This window comes from Rhodnius prolixus, unplaced genomic scaffold, assembly GCF_049639745.1.
Source record: "Rhodnius prolixus isolate KJV_2025 unplaced genomic scaffold, Rpr scaffold_12, whole genome shotgun sequence".
NCBI classification, from domain to species: Eukaryota; Metazoa; Arthropoda; class Insecta; order Hemiptera; family Reduviidae; genus Rhodnius; species Rhodnius prolixus.
Window position 1 is genome coordinate 16937506 of NW_027411635.1, and position 22108 is coordinate 16959613.

General features: G+C 32.2%; 1 long non-coding RNA gene across 1 annotated transcript in view; it reads right to left on the bottom strand.

Annotated features, from left to right (window-relative positions):
• LOC141461662 (uncharacterized) overlaps window positions 1–8397 on the bottom strand; it is a 117746-nt gene extending 109349 nt beyond the window's left edge. The window contains exon 1 of the long non-coding RNA XR_012462987.1: window positions 8114–8397. This is a non-coding gene — a long non-coding RNA (uncharacterized lncRNA). The remainder of the gene's footprint in view (window positions 1–8113) is intronic.
• Between the last annotated feature and the right edge of the window lie 13711 nt (window positions 8398–22108).

Consider the following 22108-nt stretch of genomic DNA (forward strand, 5'->3'; position numbering starts at 1 on the left):
GCAAATATATTCCATTCTATAATTATAATGAATAATATTAAACAGGAAATGTTACACAATATCCTAATTGCAATGAAATTGATTTTTTTTTTTAAAAAAAAAAAAAAGAACTTTTGAAATCTCAAGGTAAGAATTATTATTTTTTTTAGTATCTTAAAATTGTTGTAGGATATGATGTTGAATCTTTGGTGCAGAGAGATTTGCGAGACATTAAAAGGTTGAGGCATCATAAATTCATTGTCCCTGAATAGATTAGGAATGGAAAATTTTGCGATCGTGTTAAATGGAGTTTTCTTTAGAAAATATTCGTTTTTAAGGCACTGAACGAGGAAAGCTGAATTAAGAAAAACTGTTTCCGTTTTTGACAAGAGCATTAACAAGAAAAGGTAGAAGTATTATATAATATATAAATTTACAAAACGAAGAAGTTCCTATTTCTCTGTAATGAGAAACAAATTACAACTGACGGTTTTGACCACCTTGTGTAGCGCCATGCGGCTCTACAATTATTTTGCTGTTCATCAGGCCGCGCCACCTGGAGTGTAAAGGCAGATGGTGCCTCTAAAAAATAAAAAAAAAACTGTTACGAGCTCACAGGAAGGACTTCATTTCAACATCCTCCTGAACTTTATTCGTCCAATATCAAAAAAAAAAACAAAAGAACAACGTTTTAGCTTCTCTGCTGTTGGACAAAGACAAAAACTGAAATCATTGTAGTATGTACCTTCATCACAACACCTATTTATTATTTTTGAAATTTAGTTGAAACTGGGAATAAATATTTTTTTGAGTTCTACTGAAAACAAAGTAACCAAAAATCTACTGTAAACCCCTATCGTGCAATTCAATAATTTTTTCAATTTTCTTAAAAACTACGAATTATAGCATCTTTTAAAATAGTTTCTAATTATAGTTTGAAAAACCGTACTTAACGAACCACTAACCAGTGTTCCTGTAACCTTTTTAATAATCTGTTTTGGTTATAAGATAGGCTAAACTCCTAGCATAAAAGACATTCGCTTAGTCTAGCCGTGACATATGCAGTCAAGACTTGGAAAATAACATATTTTCAAAACGATGAAACGGTGCTTTCAATTTATACGGAAGTAAAAAAAAAATAATGAAAGAAAACTCTATGGCCCAATAATGTGAAGGAAACTTTTGAAGAATCAGGATGCAAAATTTTCGAATCCAGTGACGAGTAACCCGATCAAAATTCGGTGACTAGAGCGCATATTTTTTGTAGGCAGCATGATTGTCGTGATAATAATTTATATTATGAAGGCACTCCTTCATGGTGTTGCCGGCTGGGAGTTAGACCAAAAGTTAAGGTGATTTGATGAAAAATATGAGAATAATGGCGATGAAACGAATAGGAGAAGCTGATTAAGTAAGCCCAAGAAATTTTAGCGCTGTAAGAGAGACTGCTAAGTTCCAGTTTATAATATTTCTAATTCAGGAAGCAGACAGGTTTGGTGTTGTGGTTATAAGCACGCGCTAGCAAGTGAAAGATAGCCAGTTCGAGCCCTGCGTATAGCTACTTTTATTTAATTGGTAAAAATATTAAAAGTGAAGTGTGACTCCAACACCTTAGTTGGACGTAAAGCTCAGCATCAAGAAAAAAGATAAACCAAACAAAAATAGGCAATTATTTTCTAATTTAGGTCATCTAAATCCTACAGCAGCCTCAAAACTTCAAGAAGAAACCAAACATAAAAAAAATTACTAATTCAGGAATGCTGTAAAGAGCGTTTATACTCTCTCCCAATAAAATGGACCTGAATGGTGTGATGGTAGAAAACAAAGTAATAAAACACAGAATAATTTTTTTCAGTTTCTGGTGCGCGTGAAGAAAACAAACATGCATTACCGCACCATTTGGTGAAACTATAAGCAAACGGTGCAATGAATATTCATATCTCTATTGCCACGCCTGATGGCCTCGACTCACAATTTTGGATAAAGTAATGAAGTTAGCCAAATTACGTTGCTTTATTTTCCTAGATAGGCAAAATATCGCTTATACGTAGCACTTGTACTGCCAACTTAGCCTGTATTGGATTAGCTCAAGATCTGCTTGTCCTTATTGAGAATTGTGTCCTCCTAAAAACATGTTGGTTTTTTCAGGAGAGGAACAGCGTAGAATGCTGAAATTCTGATGGTTCCAAACATGAGCAAAATAACCTGCCTGAGCTTGGTTTAAACAAAGAAAAATCTATAACTTTCGGCACGTTCTATGCCGAAGAAGGAAAAGCATAAAGAGGCGAGAATATTTTTGAATAGCCAGTCTGCGTCCAAGGATTAGAGCTCCGAATTAGTGAAGGGAATATATAGAAGAAGAATCTCAATGGATTTGCCCGGAGATATAATGAGGATTTTCTCTGGATACCCGGACATGTCGGCATAGAAGGGCAATAAGAAAGCGGACATGTTGGCTACAGTTTGGGTATCCACAGTTTACTGTGGCTGCCAGTTAGCTGTGGCCCTCTGTAGAAGTTTTGTGAATGGGAAATTAAGGATTCGAGCTCGCCTGAAATGTTGTCCCAGGCTAGAAGGTTCATAGCAGCAGGTACCACGAAGTTGTAGGATGCCATTAAGAGTTTAGGTAGATGTGATGATGATATGTCCTACCATTGATTGCCGAAACTTCCACGATTAGATGGGGAAACTAAGTAACTAGCCAAGTCCAGTGTGTTTAGTCTACACAGAAATGTTAATCGGTGCACTAAAATGCATTAAATGCAATTAGCGGACGTGCTAAATAATGGACTACAAAAGAAAACTGTAGTTCTACACTCAAAGCTGCAGTTTTACTTTTTATTGGTGCCATAAGAACAGAAATTAGAAATTGGGATCAACACTATATGAAACAAAATGTTTAAAAACATAATAAACAGTTATTTAAAAATATTATGGCCTCTTTTAATTACAACTAATACTTAAAATACATAAAAACTTGCATTTTATAGTGTAACTATTAAATCTCCAATAATAAATGCAATACACCAATACAAACCAAAATCAGGTTTAGTCTCAACACAGTTTTAAAATTATCTATTAACTAGCATCTCGTTGTAGCGCACTTTTTTCATTGTGATCGTTTCGAACATTTGTGATTAGATTTTGGGGAAGAACTGAGGTTGAGAGGGCTTGAGATAAGTGGATTTTACTGGGGGCGCAGTTTGGAATTTGGCTTTGGCGGAAACGTAGAAAGTTTTTAAGTTAGTATGCAAGGGAAGATTAGGTACGTAGGATTTTGGATTGCATGGATTGATAGTGGTAGAGGTTTTTTTGCGTTTGGCAGTCATGTAGAGTCTCAGAAATCCGTATTGGAGTTAGTATAAGGTTGTATAATTGTCGATTGTTGTAGAAAGTACGTTTTGAAGCGTTTGTCAAACTATTTCTACTTATATTTTGTGAGTTTTGGAATTGTCAGTATTGCAAGTTGTGTAATTATTAAGTTCTTTTCCTTTAATGTTTACTAACTCCTCATCTCACCAAACTTTCCCATCGTATGAAGAATCGTATTAACCAATTCGTTGAAGTAGTTCATGAGAATATCGCCAATAATCATTTTTTCCGAATGGATGAAAGAATATTGTACTATTTTAGTCATAATTTCTATATTTTTGCAAATCTTTCGTCCTAGAGACTAGATCATTTTCAGGGCTTATGCTAGTAAGAATTATCACATTGTTAAATTTAAGGATGGTTGTCTTCTGTCCTGACTGTTTAGATATTCCTGGATTTTTTAGGTACATTATAATCTTCATTACAATGGTATGCGGAAAGCTTAAGATGTGAAGGATACAGAATGCAGGGAAAAAGAGGAAAAACCAGCAGCTAGTGTAGAAAGTTGAGAGAAGGATGTGTTTCAGTTTTTTGTGCCTGTAAAGGTGTAGAAGGATCTGTAGGAGGCTATGTTGCAGCAGAAGGGATTAGGATGACCGACTAGGATGGAAAAGAGTTTCAGCAGACTGATTTATGGATATAGGAGTGTACCAGGGATAATGGATGCAGTCTCCGTGGAGTGAGTCAATGATTAGTGCGTCCGACGACAGTCTGACGCGAGTCTGACGAAATTTGTTTTGTGTTATCCTGGAATTTCTTGATCTTGCTACCACAAGTCCAGGCTACAGACGTAGAGCCTGATGACCACTTTGTAAAGGAGGAGTTTGTTGTGGTCACCAGTCATTTTGGAGTCACGCGAGAGTAGAGGAAATAATAGTCTTGTAGTCCAGTTTGGCTGCGTTTACTTTGGTACTCTGTTCAGAAAATGTTAACAAATAATAAATCATAATTGTTAATAAGTATAAACGTAAGAACGAGCTAGTCCCTAAATCGAAAGCTTGGCGAAAAATTTAACAAAGTTATGACTGAAATCGTGCAATATTCTTTTTTCTTTTAAAAGAAAGGAAACAAGTCACCAAAAACTATGAAAAATTTTGAGGTATTTTATTCCAACGTACACTAAAACCAAAAAAACTCTCTAAAAACCTTTTTTAGCTTTTACTTCTTTCCCATGAGAACTGAACTTCAGAGATCGTAACACTTCCGGACAATGGGAAGGAAATGGCTGCGATACAGTGTTGCCTGACACGAGTGCATTAAGTAGACCAAAATTATTAAACCCGGCAAGCTTGCAAAGAGAGACGAAGGAAGTGCTTGCCCGTTACAAAGCCGGGCTAGCAAGTTTGTGAGAATGTAAATATTTGTGCTTGGTGTCAGGTTGCTGTGTGGGTCACCGCAAACACATCGTAACCCAACTATCCTTTCAATCTATCTTTCCCAACGTTCTAGCCAATATACGACAGGGTGTGGTTTGGTTCTTTTTTTTTTTTTTTAATGATTCATCCCGGCATTGGTAAAATTTTAGTATTTTTTTTTTTGTTTTACTAGCAATTACTCCAATAACTACCAAATAATAGTTATAGTAATGCTAGTGAAGCCAACATGTGCTCGCATTTTGTTGTAAATACATGTTCTCAAAGCAGAAATTTAATTGACATAAATATTAATGTTACAACTTCAAAAAAAAGAAGGAGTATTCTTCTAGAACTATTAGTTAACACCACCAAAACAAAAAAAAGAGGCAGTTGATATGTTGGCTTGGATATGTTTGCAAGATTGGTGAAAACATGTTGGAAGGAAAGGATTCAAAGATTTAGAGTCTAAACTTGGTTACAAGAAACACAATTAAGGATACTGTCAAAGCTGTTAGATAAGAATAAGGAGACTGAATAGTTAAGAATGTATTTTTAGGCATCTTCAGCTCCTGCATGATGTTAGTCAAATAGTTTTTTTTTATTCTTTTTAATTGACCGGCTGTTATTTCACGCTTTTCATCGATTCAAACATGGTGTCCAACGTCCGCCGGAAGTTTTTTTTTATAGCCTGGTACAAACTGACGGTTTGTAGAAAAGTAAAAATTTAAAAAAATATATAAATAACTAAAAATCAAGACAGTAAAATTTCTTTACTTTAATTAAAACCAATTATAAAACAAAATGTAGAAAACGGATGGTAGCTAGCCAATTTCTAATAATCAAATTTATTGGTAATAGATATACAAATGCATTATATAGCTGAATATATGCATATCATTAGTACACCAACTTTACCCCCCAAAAAACGTAAGCGTCGTCTGAAAAAAAAAATACTGAAAAATCTATCCATTAAAAGTGGTACTTTCGTTAGACTAATATCGACCAAATCCTATTCTAGCATCTTCTGATGGTACCTAAGCGAAATACCAAATTTCAACTTCGTGAGATTTTTTCATTTTTGAATTAAGATGGATATTATATTAACGCAGAACAATTTGAAATAACTACTTTTTTTGGGAGGGGCTCTGTAGACATAAAAACGGATATTAAAATCTAACAAATCTGCACAATTACAATATCTTACTAGCCGTGTAAGACAACATCAGACATTCTATTAACTAAATATTCTCAAAAAATTGTTGGATACCAAGCAAATGCTTTAAAATTAGCTTTATATAGCTGGTAATACCTTATATTGGTTTCCCTGGAGTAACCTTCTGCAGGTTACATTTCCCTGGAATATGACCGTTTAAATAAAAGTGATAAGCCCTTATCAGAGCATTAAACGTAATAATTCGACCGTCAGATTGAACTGAACAAAACAATGTAAACAAAAAGACAAATTATTTTCTTTTGTATAAGCATTAACTAATTTTTTTTGTGCTCTTAAGTAATTACCAGCTTATTACATTATCACACGTAACACTGCTATTTGATTTATAAATACAACAAAAATTATTTACACGCTGTGGTTGTTGTTTTAACTTACAACCCTGCTTTAAATGCTTCTACATTAATTTGCTCTTCTCATCTACAGAACTGAGCTTTGCCAAAATATCTTAACTGATATTCTTCTAAGAGTATTGGGCTAAATGCAAAAAAATTACATGAAAAGGACATGGTGGCGTATAAAATTCATATCCAACAACTAGAATCTCTTCTAGAACAACCACACGCAACTCGTTTGAAGCAATTGTCTATCGAAGATGAAACCTTCACATTGCATTTTCCCTCAGTAAAGAGTATATTAGTATTATAAGTTTAAAATTATTAAAAATTGCTTCAGTATAAAGGACTTCGTTCCTTAGATTCAGAACAAGGAACAACTAAGTTTAAGCTTTATGCTACTCTAATTATTTCCTTTCTAAACCTTATTCTATACATACATATCAGGAGAGACCGTCCTCAAAATAGGAGTAAAGACCAGGATCATTGTAACAACTAAACGTGTACACAAGGAACTGTTAATGAAATCGTGATGTAACATTTCTCCCCACCCCCAAAAACCTCTTTAAATGAAACTTCCAAGAAAAAATTTACAACTTTAAAAAGCGATAGACCTAAGTTACGCACGTATTTTTAGGGGTATGCAAAGTTGATTTAAACAAAAACTATCTCAGTAATCGTTGAAAAATCACAAAAATAATAATAATAATAATAAAATTAGAAATTTTAAAGTTTAAGAGACTGCCTGTTCACGATTATATCATTGAATAAGAAATACCTGTACAAAAAAAAAATTATATGCACGATATAGAACCGTACAGTTAACTAAAAAAGAATTTTTTTGAAGTCTTAAGGTCTATTCTCCAACCCCTGAAATACGCTAAAATTATTTTTTTTCCCCCCCGGCCGAATATTTCAAATAAAAGTGATACACATCAGGGTTCACAAAAAATTTTATAAACAAAACTTTTGTAGCTGCTATTGAGAAAATCGATAAGGGAAAAATAAACTACAAAATAGGTCTCAGCAAACTGACTGAAAACATAATTGATGGACCTCCTTGGTAACTTATAAACAAAATAGCAAATCAGAATAATTTTTTAAATTTTTAATTTATGCTGACAGCAAAAACTACAGGCAGATAAATTCTTTAAAAAAAAACCTCATTATTTCACACTCAGGGGACAGCGTATTTTATTGTATCAGATAAAAATTCTCAAAATGCCCCCAAAAAAATTAAACAAGTGAAAATTATAACACGTACGTGTGATTTTTTTGTTTTTTCTTTTAAAATAAAAGGTATTTATTTTGAAGAATACTTATTTATCAAAACATATGATGTCAAGTTACCTTGAAGATAATGCGGTTAGCTAGCATGAAATGATAGTTTGAAAATAATAGAAACTAAAAAGAAAAAAGAAACACTACAAAGAGAATAATAGCAAGCACACAAGTTTTTTCAATTAGTATAATTTGAAATCACTCAAATAGTTGAAACATTGATAAAAGATATAGTAAAACACTCTTACTTTACTATCAGAAAAATTGATAAGTTTTCTTGCCAATTATTATTATTTATTGTAGTAAAAATTTTGTGTTCCTCGCGGTAAAAAAAAGAAGAAGAGATTAAGTTCTAGTCCGACAGAAATTTTTAAATTCACTTAGTAAACTCAGTGTACAAAGATGCGACATTGAATGCCATATTTTTTTTTTTTACAATGAACCATCACAAAAAAAAAAAATTATAAATTTTACATCGAATTTTCATGTTTAAACATGCAAAAGATTTATAGTAATAAATTGGTTTTATTTGATTTGTAAAAGATATATTGAGATAGTACCTGTATTGCGGCAGACGGCTATAACTTCGCTGCTTGAGTACGTGCCCCCACCAGCTCCGAGCTCTGCGACAGGCAGGCCCTCTCTGCCAGACTTCACAAACACGCCATCCCCACTACAACTTTTCTTCTGATGGGGAATTCAACTGTCACGTGACCATAGCGGCTAGTCCATTCTAATAGTTCCCTTGGATACGGCCTGACTACAACACTACCTATAAGAACTACGTTTTGTAATACTAAAACGAAACTATCGACCGTGTACTAAAATCTTGGTAAAACAATCACAGTGCAGTAAGATCTTAAAAATCTAAAGGGGGGAAGGTTCTTAGGAAGCGCCGCTTTCTGTTCTAACACCTGAAGATGACTTTACACCAAACGCTCTGCTACGCTCGTGAACCGTCCTCTAAATGTACGGAGCAGAGCGAATTATGACGACATGTTGCTCAACTTTGTGCAACTCTGAACACAGATGAACATACCCCCCCCCCCCCACTTATTATCAGTACATCAAAGAAAAAAAAAACTTCCATCCAAGTTTGCCCATTACTTTTGTCCTGAGCCTTCTTCAGTTACTGATATCGTTCAGTTCAACATGGAATAATATCACAGAACTGTTGAAGAAGTAGTAGACACATAGAAATACACTGGAAAAATTGTACGATCCTAAAAAGAAAAAGACAATCACCGTATGAAGAATTAAAAAAAATTATGCATGGTCATTAATCGCGCGTGAAATGTCATGCGAAGTTGCAGTCGTGGAAACCAAGAGATTGCTCTTCATTTACCAGTTATCGACAAGAAGAGACGATCATACAAATTTGAACAGGCAAAGTTCTGTAACGTGGGGCCAGTTACCAGTGTCCAGTTCCAAATGATCACCGATTGTTCAGAACTGGTGTAATCAAATATAAGTGTTTTATTTGTTTTGATTAATTTTAATTTCATTTGAATCGTGATAATTTACGGGAAAAGCTTCTGTACCAATGAGAAAGCAAGATGGTTGCTTTGTGCTGTTCCAGATTTTTTTTACTAATCTTATCTGTATAGAATTACACAGAGCACGTGTCAACGCCTTTTTAAGATCATTGTTAAAGGTCATTGGAAGAACAAAATATAAGGGCCCGTCTGCTGGATTCGAACCCAAGATCTCCGCATGAGAATACAGTGCTCTAACTAACTGAGCTACCCTAGGCGCACTTTATTATTTGCGCTTTCATACTTATTATCTCTTACTGATGTCAGAGAATGTATTGGAAACGTGCTAAATTTCACTCATAATTTTGCTGACCATATATAAACAGAAAAACACACACCGAGGGGGAGAATACTTATTAATTATCTGGAAATTGATTACTATGGAACAATTTACTAAAGAAACTGTAGCTGTACATATTTCACAACACAAAATTAATAACGAGAAACCGAACAAAAAAAACATAAGTTAAACTAATACAAATAAAATTTCTTGTAAAATCAAGAAAGTTGAAAATAAAATAAATGTACATATAGTTTGCTTTCTAAAAGTCTTTCAAATTTTATATGCTCTTTCTTTTTTCCAGGTATTAAGTTCCAGAATCTGCAACATACACTTTTGTTTGGTAATTTTACGAATTACTGGTATCGTTAATTCAAGTCAAGGCAGTTCTAGTCTCGCGACAGCTTTAGACTCAAGAGACTTGTTGACATCGTTGTTCTGAGATGAAGAGTTGACAAATCTTCTAAGCTCTTCAAAATGCGTAGAAAGGAATTGGATCATGATACTGATGAAGATTTGTATACGTAGTGAATCGAAATTTAAAGAAAAACCATTGAAGCCTATTTTCAAGAGAATTGCTACAGTAAATGTTGCATTTCCAATTAACCCGATTTGTTCCAAACTGCAGCATCAGATACGAGGTATCTAAATGGCAGAGTTTTTCTCTTGGAAATGAAAATTCTATACGGATCATATAGGAGAGCGCCAAATTTACCACTAACCAAATTTCGGAAACATGTGCAGCTAAAATAAATAGCAGTAAACGCAACGCTGGACAATCTATTAAATAACACCTGCCGGATGACCGGCCGACAAAGATACGGGACATGTGTGCTATAAACTGCTAGCTGTTTAATAGAATTAAACCAATTTTCTGTAATATTATTACATTTACTTGAAAAAGATCTGATGACTGAACAATGAATCTAATGGCAATTTCACTGAATCAACAGCCTTCAATTCTGCCAACAGTATCCCTAAACAAATCCCTGAGCTTCAATTTCAATCCCTAAATTTCCCTAGCTTTCTATTGAGAATAGCCCTTTCCCGAGTACACCGAACTATAAGTACAGGTATCACAGGTAACCCCAATGATTTTTATTTAAGTTTGTTCTTAGAATGTTAAATTAAATTTTTAATTTTCTTCTTTTCACGTCTTTAATAGATTGTCTACTATTTTAAGATCATTTCCGTTTTTTTTTGAGTTTAATGTTTCTTAAAAATAGATAAAAAACAAAGGCCAACTTGCTAACATTAGAACAGAAAGTAGTCACAATATGAATTAATATAAATGAAAAACAGACTTTAATTCAATAGAAACAGAACAACTTACAAAACGCAATATTTTTAGATCTCACACTATCAAAAAAAAGACAAACTAAATTAATTAATCAAGGATACCATAGCACTTGATTTTTCAAATGAACAAACTCAAAGAACATAATTTCGAAATCGGGTTTTTACCAGACCCTTGAGTGAGAAAAATGGTTTTTAGTAAATGATCTCCATATATGTTGACAAAACATCTCAAAAACGAAAACCAGCAGTAAGTTTATATTTCGATTAGTTTCCAACCAGAGCTCCGACTTTTTATACAATTATTAATAATAAACTAACCACATATATTTGATAGAGTAAACCATTTGTTTTGGCATAAAGATTGCCCTAAAAAGCAGGCAGCGGTTTGTTGTTTATGTGAAATTTAAGGTAAGTGCTTAGGAGATCGTTATTAGAGTTTATAATTTAAAAACATATTTTGACCAGCTCGTCATTTATACCAATCTTTTTTTTTTCTTAAATTTCGAGGCTTTTTTTTTGAGGCCCCGAACGCGTTAAATCCTACTCTGGATAGATCTATCTTTCACAGTTTTAATCCATAAAAGATTCTGTAAAGTTTATTAAATAGGAGACTCTTCAGATTATAAAATAGTCCTCAGTACTGAGGACATTTGACGTGAGGTGGGCTTTTTTTTTTTATTAGCAAAGAGGATATTTTCGACCAAAAAACTGGGAGTAGTTGTTGAAATTGAAAAATTAGTGTAGAAGCGTTGGAATATCAGCCAAGAAACGGCTCAGCTCAAATTGAATGCACCCTAAAAGGGGAGCAATAACTGTGTTCTCAAATCCTATTCCGCGCTCTGGATGGGCTGTTTCTCTGTAGAGGTAACGAATGATTAAGAACGGCATTTAGATTAATAGGGTAAAAAAGCTTATGGAAGAAGTAAAAAGTTAGAACCGTGTTTTAACCTAGCAGAAATGAACTAGTAATCAACCGGAACTTATATTGACGAATGGATTTAAATGACTCAGATTTTTGTAGAACTTATTACCAGCTCTGATAAGAGCTAACTATGATGTGAAATACTTCGGCAGCCTCTAGGAACCCAAGCCAGCTGCTTACAGGTGGCTTCGTATTGTTGAATAGGATACCTTAATTAGGTTCCAATTCTACAGCTGCATTAGAAGTCTTCAATCTAATCGAATAGAGAATACTCTCGACGAAGGTTATTTTCTATGATGCTTCTTCATTTTATCTTTCTCTTAAAATACTAAGCATGGCATTGGAGTTTGATTTCAAAATTTATTTTTCCCAAAAATATCAAATTTTTTGAAGTTTCCCCCCCAAAAAAGAAGTAGTTTTTGGGCAGACGGTACACTATACCATGCTGTAATTTTCTTATTATTGTAACTAATATATAAATTGTAAATATATCTTGATCAATAAAAAGAAAAGAAAAAGAAGAGTGGTTAAAATAAATATATGAACAGAAGTTAGAAACATACACAAAATATAGAACCTTACATCATCACGATATTCACTCGATATAGCCATCACTTGAAATATTTAAATGTGAAATAAGCATGTGGACTCGTAAAGCATTAATTAATGCCTATTTTAAGAGGCATTACTATAATTGTCTTGACAGATATGAGCAGAGATAATATTAGATGATGTTATTTCAAAATTTTAAAAATTACATTTGTTTAATTTATGCTTTTAAATAATACAGCACATTGTAAATCAGAATGACATTATCATCTAATGGAAAATTTCACTTTTTAACGATTAGTGTAATTAAATTTGTTATAGCTCTAATCGCTTTCAAGTTAACGGCACTTTAATCAAAAAAAGTGGTGAATGGTTACAAAATTAATAAAATGGTTGCTTTTCCAAAAGCAGAACATTATTTAAATGAACTTATTTATTGCAAATGAGCAGTAAAACCACAAAATCTATATTTTTATTTTAATTCAAGATATGATGAATATAAATTATGATTTTGCTTGAAAATTGCACAAGAAGTTGCAAGAATATTGTCACTTAAAATGAGAATTAAAGTGAGTCAATTGAATTATTCAATGGCCTTACACAAATTTGCCTTACAATGAAGACCAGATTTTGAGTATTCCTAGCAATGCATGTTGCTCCTAGAAGTGCATCTCCTTTCTTAATCTCTTTTCTAAATTACGAGCGTAGATTTTTTTTTTTTTTCTGGCATGCTTATCAGGAAGATATGTACCTCTATGGTTACCATTACCAAGTACCTCATAAAAACTATTAACCGTTCTGTGAATACACACAATGTTATTTAGATAAAGACAACTAAATGTTCAACAGAAATCATTTAAAAGAAACGTTCGACTGATACAACCGGAATGACAACATAACAGAAAAGAATTTGGGGTTTCTATTAGAACCTTTTTTTATTATTATTATTGAGAGGGTGAGGAAGTGATAATTGTTTTAAAATATCAAGAAGGGGTGCACGAAGGATAAGGTTAGTTGGCATTCAGGGGTAGTTGGAGAGAACATTTATTGCCCAAGTGAATGTCAGGTTAAATGCCAGACACTCAGATAGACGTCGACTTGCAGAGAAGTGTGCTGTCGATTTTCAGTTATATTTAAGGTAATGTTCTAGTTGATAATTTAAAAATAACATGAAGATGGAAGGAAAGAACATGAAAACAATTTGGGAGGAACTCACGACATTCTCTTCCCAAAATTAATATTAAATTTCGGAAGAAGGTCATGGAAAAACTTCTGGAACCTGGATTAATTCCTTCTATGAAACTCTTATTCTTTCAACAGCCTCATCCAGAGCATTTTCAATTCCCACAGCCTTCAATTCTTAAAAATCCCATTACAATAATCTTTTGAATTGTCCACGGTAGGTTCAGGTTCACACAATGATGTGCTAGATTCTTCCCTTTCATCAGGTTTTCCTTGCATTTCAATATAATCAAGAGGTACACTGAAATCTCCTACTATCTTAGAATCTCAGCTGGGACTCCATTCCATTTACCTGAAATAAAGTATAATTTACGGCATACCCATCAACTTAACCCGTCCAGTAAAATGCAGTAAAAGAAAATATGTCTATTAGATTTGTTATTAAATCATTAAAAAAAATTTTTTTTAGCGTATTCACACCAGTCAAATACCAATTTATTTTTGTGGGTTTCTGCAAAGTGCATAATTTCTAGCTTCCCGTTTAAAATGTTAAGTCAGAAAGCTGTAGTTGCTGTTAGATGAGTTAGTACTGCTTTTAAGGACATATTTGCGGTCGTAGATGCAGCGGCGTGATGTAGCTTCCCTACCCAGGCCATTAAACTCATCAACAACACATTATAACGAAAACCTACTTCCGTTTGTGGTTATATCTTCTCTTTTCTGTTTTTTTTTTTTAAAAAGACTTTTTTATTTTATTTTAAGTCGTTCCAGTTAGTCCTTTGAAATTTCGAGTCAAGGTTCACTGAACAGCAAGCTGTTCTGATCTTTGAATTGCTCCAACAGACTGTGATTCATTCTGGTGTCCAACACGATTTATTAGCGACACCTAAATGAACAGTAATTCTTTAGTTTCAACAAGTTGTTTAACTGTGATTAGCGGACAGTTTGTTTTTGTTTTTTTTTCCTAACAAATTGATTGGTTCTATGTCGTTAAAAGACAGCGCTTTGTACCTCTGATTTCCTTTTGCTCATTCGCTAGAATTCCTTCAAAATAATTTGTCGAATAAAATGTTGCAAATTAAATAGCCTTATTTTAAAGAAATGAACAATAACACTCTTTTCCTACAATGCTCAAGGTTTTCTTACAACTAACTCCGACTAATATTTAATGATACTGACCTATTTTAATAATTAATTTGTCAATTTGGATGATTATTATTAATTTAGGTATAAAAAATAAAATTTGAGGAAGCATGATGTTTCGGTACCTCTCCTTGCAATTAATTCTCATAAAAACATAACAAAAGCGTTAGGTCTTTATCTGAGTAAACTATATATTGATGCTAAAAAGAAATGTTCAAAAAATTACCTGTGCCTCCTGACGACGCCCATGGGTTTTGATATGAAAACTTAAGTTTTTTCAGTACAGGAAGAGGCACTTTTCTTTTTTATTCATTTCACACTAGATTTAGTGTGAACAGGGCAATTTGTTATGTTAATGATTTTGGGTTTAACTTTTCAGTAATTACATCAGCAATAGCGTACCATGCAGTAATTAAAGAAAGATTGTGTGAAAATCAGGGTAAACTGGACTATTGATTTGATGCACATACATTTCAGGAGTATTTTTATCGAGTAAATAGGTGAGCGCCATAGCAACTATGGGTCGGGCATTCTCTGTTTACTGTTCAAGGCACACCACCTTGTACGATAGGAATTAGAAATTTAAAACAAGCTCTAACTTATGATTCTTAGTAGGAAGTATCAGATTGCGCGTCAAATAACTTTTAGTGCAACAATGAACATTAACACGTATTTAAATAGTATAGTACAAGAGCTCAAAGAAAATTGATGATTATTTGAATTATATTATAATCCTGATTCTATGAAAGCAAAATCAACCCAGAAAAACTTTACTTAAATTTTTATCATACAAGTCTTGTTTTTTATGATGCCATTTAAAACTTGTCATTGAAAATAAGGAAAGAAGAACATAAAAAGAAAATTTTGAATAAATAATGACAGGGCTAGAAATTAAAATGCTTCAATACAACATAGTTGTGCCATTGATGTTGACTCTGTGCATTAAAACGTCTAGTGTGTGACACAGGCAAAATTATTAACAACAAATTAGACTAAGTTATCAAATGCTTGAGTTATAATAGGTCATCAGCCTTATTAAAAAGGTACTGGCTCTGTGCAAAGGATATAAGAAAGGAACTCGTTGAATCTTCAGAATACTACCAAGAGTTTAAAAAAAAATACTTTTTTAAAAAATAGTTTGACTTCTCTAGTTTTGATTATCCTCAATTTTACCTAGAAGTATATTGGAAACTACAAAAATTTCAGTATCACAATTCTGTAGGTCTTTTTTCTTGAGTGTGAGAGAGAAGTGTAAGTTTTTTGATCATGTAAACTTAAATTGAAAAGAAAAAACAACTCTAATTTTTAAGCTGTGAGTAAATGGAAGAGCATAGTGCAGTGCGACAAGAAGAATTGCGAATTAAGTAATCGATCTTGCATTGAAGCGTAAAGAATGCGTTGTTGCTAAATTGTTTAAAAGTATTTAAATGAATAAGTCAAGTAGTGAGCTTAATATTACAAATTATCATACTGTACTTCTTAATCGAAGAATAAAAATTAAATCAATAATATTGCATCTAAAGAAGCCATCTCACCCTAAAATGCTATACTAGATCAGTTTAAGTGATTTAAAAAAAAGAAGTATTTTCTTTAACCACTTTCCGATAAATTTTTAAAAATGAATAAATTAAGTATTTATTTTTATCACATCTTGACGAATCCTCAAAATTACTAATAAACGTTCAGGAATCAGAAGGAAAGTTACTTTTTCAAGGTGAGTTCAATAGACGTTTCATGAGAAATCATAATACAAGATAAACTGTACGATATTGAGCAGGTGAGACCAGAAAATGTGGGCAAGCAGCCCTCATTGCCCGCCAAACAACTATCATTCACCCATACAGTTGCAAGTTCATTTGTCAGAATATCTAATTTAGTTTATCTTACTATTTAAGTTACAAAAATGCAACAAAAACTCAAATGTATTGCTGAATGTTCAGTGGCACTAAACGAATAAAATTTGACTAATTTATTAGCTGTTAAGTTTTTGCGTATTGATGGAAAACTAATTGATTTTAGACTAAACGTAAAAACGCTTACACAAAACTTATATTTCAATTTCTAAACACTTCCATGCACATTTTAACAGCATCATTTCAATTTGGTTGTTTGAAACGAAACTTACTATTATATGCAATTATATAGTGTGTTAGCTGAGTAGTTAGCGAGTACTGGATTTCAACGCGACGTTGGTTCGAATCTACCGGCTCTTTCACTTTTTTCCAATTGTTCGGTGATGGAGAGTGTTGTCTGTAACGAGTAAACACGGTCCAGTGCACGGATAAAAACTCTGGGCGCCAATAACCTAAGATGTTGACGCGATTTAGAAAAAAAAAGAAGAAGAGATATCTTCATCTTTTTTATATATATAATATTTTCTCCAACCCCTATAAATTTGAACGAATTCAATTTTTGAAATATCTACCTGAAACAAATTTATTGGGATTTCTAATCGACCATTCCAATTAAATCGACATTTTGGTAAACTTATGGCTAAGATTTATGAATTTGATTGTTTGACAGCACCTTTTTTTTATTCTTTACTCATTTTAGAATATCTGGTATCGTAATTTAAATTTAGGTCTAACTCGAACGTTATCCTCAAACTCTGTTAAAATCCTTTTTCTTTTTTAGAAAGAGTATTGTACAAACACGGACAATAATTTGAATAGTATTGAATGGTCTATTTTAGCAAAAGCGTAGGCTAGAACAGTATAACATAGAATTAAAAGAATCTAAGATATAAGAGTGATAAAGAAGAAAATTGCCTTTAGTAGACTTATTCCATGCAACTTTTTGGTACACTATCATATTTTTTAAGAGTGGGGTAATTTTAATCAAGGTCATCATTGACAATACAAAGACTTAGCAAATAGATAACTTGATAGATCCAAGACGATAGTCTGTAATAAAGGTACGATCTCTACTTTCAAAGAATAACTATTTTTAAGATCTTAGGAAAAGAATCGGCAGGGTGCAATTTATTGAAAAGGATTTTGGGGTATAGTTAAGTATTGTGACTTGGAATATATCATTCGTAAGAAGCAATTACCTCTTGAAATCGAGTCTTTAACAGCTCCTTGACTCATTTGCGGCTATATTTTCCTTTTTGTTTTATATGATCTCTCATGTGGTTTCACTCTTTTCTCCTAATGCTGCAAATTCTGTACAATGTACGTAGCTGTTTCATCGTTGAAGTTAACCTATTATTAAGTTTGTCAGTTTGATGTGTGGGGGCCTTATTTTCGTGTAAATTGCCTTTTTTTGGTATTGCGTGTTGTGAATGCAGGTTCTGCGAGATTTGTTGGCCGTTTCTTCAAAGCCTTTTATTTAGTGACTTTTAACAACTTAAGTATAACAGATTGCCTCAAAATACCAAGTGATTGTGAATGTAGACTAGCTGGCGACATCAATTATTTAAAATTTCTCTATTGTTGGAACAAATGCTGTAAATATGGATGTGTATATAGTATAGGATGGCTAGCCAAATCCAATGCGACCTAAAAACATTCATAGTGGTTAACGTTGTCTGTTAATTCTTATTCACAGAATGTGAGATACATCTGTAAAATGTAGTTCGTAAAGGTGAGCAGGCCCTATGTGTTTAGTGTGCTTGGGATGTCAGTGTAAGAGTTGTTCATGTTGTTAGACTAGGGTACCCGCAGGGACGCCAAGATCCCTGTAGAAGTGGCTAGACCACTTCCCCTTACGGGATCTCTCTCTTCACCTAAGTTTATTTGACTTGAGCCTCCGATGATTAAGTAATTCCATGATGATACAGCCTGGAAAGATGATATTGATTTAGTTATAAAGTGATAATGATAAATTAAGAATATTAATTAAGTAATTTTCCAAGAGTAAGTCAAAAAGATAGGAGTAAGAAGAGGCCTCAGCCTTACCGGCTGATTTGAGCTAATTAATTAAAGCTGCATTATTTGTTAAAAACCTTAAATTTTGTATAGCCCAATAAATGACTTATTTATTTTTTTTTAAGTGATCATATTGCGAAGTGATTAATTTTGAAAATTAGTCGGTAGGTTGTTTTAGCGCCCAAGTAACTATGCTATGTAACTTAACTTTAGCAGAGGATCGATGATGTTGCGTGCTTCCTACTTCTGGCCGCTTACCTCGGCCAGCAATAAAACAGCACTATTGATGTTTAGATTTGAACCGGTATTTGCCCATTCAATGCTGAAATTAGGACGTAACGCGTAGAAAATCTTTACCAAACTTTCATTGAATTATTTGATAATATCCTCTAATAGGCTATCCAAAAAACCCTTTTTTTCGTACTTACTTAAAATACGAACCCTGTAACATTACTACGGTTGCAATATCACCTCAACTAAGCTATAATAGTAATCAGGAGCGAAATAAATTTTGTTAAAAAAAAAAAATCATTTCATTTCAAATAAAAATCAAATATTATTTATTATTACAATGCTGAGTCTTCTCACAAGCGCTTATACTTGGAAAGATTTTGAACACATACTTAATCTCGAAATTAAAGAATACAGCCCTTTTTTCGTTGTAAGTATTTTTCCTATCAAAACTATTTGTGTACTAACAGTATAATAACAGAGCACTTCCATTCTAGCGAGCAATCCAGATTGAAAAAATAATTTCATTCTAAAATATTTATTTTCTTTGCAAAATTCTAAATAAAAACAAAAGTCAAACATTAAAAAAATACAGTCCATATAAAAAGTATATACATGTAGGTATATATATTTTATTACATATTATTCTTATTCTTTCAAATGGATATTTTAGGAAGATTGATAAAGGTCTGTGAATAGAGAATATATGACAAAAAAAAACAAAAATTTCAAAAATCCTATTCATATATGCAACACAGTTTTACAAGATGGTAAGATATAGACTAAATAATAATTTTTGTATACATACATATACATTCATTGCCACATTAAAACAAAATAACAGTTGAATAAAATAAATTAATTAAATAAATACATCGTATAGGAACCACAGCTTAAAACGTTTTTAGAAACAATACATTCGACTTTTCTACTCTTGTTAAATAAATTTTATACAAATATAATACAAACAAAATGTTAACGGCAATGAATTTTATTTGGAATTTTGATTTGTTGATTATTGATCTTGGGCCGAAAATAGGGTGCATACATACATTTACATATCTAGTACATACTTATATAAATACATTCCGACAAACATATAAGGTAAAACATTATAAGTCCACAGAAATTGTAACACACAGAATTAATAAATTTACAGGCTTAAATTTTTTACATTTTACATGGGTGCATACTACTTGTATCTTAGTTAATAATAGAGATCATTGAGATATTACACCAGGTACTGAGCTATGGTTGCCATTAGATAACATTGCAAATGAACTTTTCAAGCCTGTAAATTTCTACTTTCTCAGTGAAGCATTTCTTTTTTAACACTTCGTCGAATCGCCTAACGTTTCACCTCTTAGCGATTTGGATCCGTTTTTTTCAGAGGCTTTTATGTGATGTTGTGTTATGCTCCAAGTTGGGGTTATACATAAGTGCTAATTTCAAAGAGTTCATTTCGATGAAATTATTTGAAATAGCGGGTTTGAAATGAATTATTTCAAAAAGCATTTCTGAAATAAATTAATTGAAATAACTTTTGCAATCATTAAACATTCTCTAATTTTAAAAGTAATTATCCACAAGCATATATACATTTCTATATGAACCCAACATACAGGTACGTTCAGTCCGACGGATAGCAGACAATTAATAAAATTTCGAAAAATTGAAACAGTTGCAATACCTCGTCGCTCAGGCGAAATAATAAAAAATAAAAACGATATTAAATCATGGCCTGTAACCAAAAACAAAATTCAAAACACACGAGAGTATAGATAAACAAGAAACCCACATATATCATATTTTATCACCAATAATATGCAGTCTAAAATTTATATAAAATTACATGTAGTTGTTAATAAAATCTAAAAACACTATAGAGTACACGATAGACTTTTTTTTTTGTACACAAACTATTCATTTGAAATTACGAATACATTAAAATATATTTATAAGAATTATATCACAGTACAATTTGGAGGACTGTAATTGTATAACAAGATCTAGATATGACCAGTGCACGTATAATTATTACCTCAATTTACATTTATTTATATTGTACAATTAATTACTGTTAATTAGTTATGTAAAGAAATTATTTTTGATAAACATTCAATTGCTTAGGTTGTTACAAAAAGATTCTGTGAGTAAATACAGTACATTTGTACTTTTAAAGTAAGATAATAATACTATTTGAAGATTTTGTTCTCTTAACCACACAAATTTTAACTTGGAACAAAATGTTTATTCAATTAACAACCTAAAATATTATTCCATTCATTTACTTATTATAAATCTAAAATCAAAATTTTGGAAGAAACCAATTGGATTGGCAAACTGCTGCACACATTCTGGAAAAAATCTGATGAGAATCACTAAACAGGACTTTCTGTTATAACTATGACAATTATAATGTATAAATTTTCTTCTACATTCGAATATTATAGGAACAAGGTATTTTCTACAATTTTTGTTTTAAAGTAAAGTACTTATTTATTGTATGAGTAACTAGTAAATTTATTAAACACTGTTGAAACGTTTTCAAAATAATTTTCAAGAAACTCACCCATTTCGCAAAAATGCATTTCCGATTAACCGAATTTTCTTCGAACTTATAGATCTAGCAAATTTTTTGTCATTTAATAATGGTTTTCGTCATTTAATTTGTCATGAGTGGTAGAAACAAGCCATTGTTTAGAAGTGTGGCTTAAAAAGGATTATTTTATAGGTTGGCCAGAGAATTTCTTACACTTCTTTTTCCTAGTAAAAAATTTCTTTTAAAAAATAGGTTTTTGGTTGTATACTGGAATTATTCGAGTTTAAAGACCATTATTGATGCAATTTCATACAAAAAATTTCGCCAAACAAACAATCAGGGAAATCGCACTTCTGATTTGCAACGCACTTTGAAGAATAAAATTCAAGTCAAAGGGATTTTCATTCACTTTAATTTTTGTAACAACCTAGAAAACTTCCAGAGAACAATATAAATAATGCCTTATAAAATGTCAATTTATAGTTAGAAAACATCATGTACAAATACATCTTCTATAAAACGGTAACTTATTGTAAATTTTGTATAAAAAACACAGAAATATCTATTACACAAAATATTATTTTTATTTAACAGGATAATCACATCTTAAACGTACTTGAATTAGAGCTGAGCAATAGTTGCGTGAGGTTTCCCTTTGGTATGCTGCCAAAGTGAATTTTATAGGACCATGAGCGCAGATAAAGGTCACTAAGAATTTGGCGCATTACTGTCTAGGCCTTAAATTTAGACATATCTGAAGGCAATATTAATATTTAGTGCCGTAATTGTGCTGTTATAGACTTTCTAAAATTAGACTGCTCTACGTGTTAAATTGATAGTTTCATCTGCTGTGCTGAAAAAATTCTTTGAACTACAGTAAGCGACTTAAAAAAATAAAAATAAACTGAAAGTAGAGGACTGTATAAATAATATAAAAGCCGCTTTAGTGGTGGCGCTATTGGAGGAAACTTCCAATATATTAAGACTTGTTACAGAGCAGTTC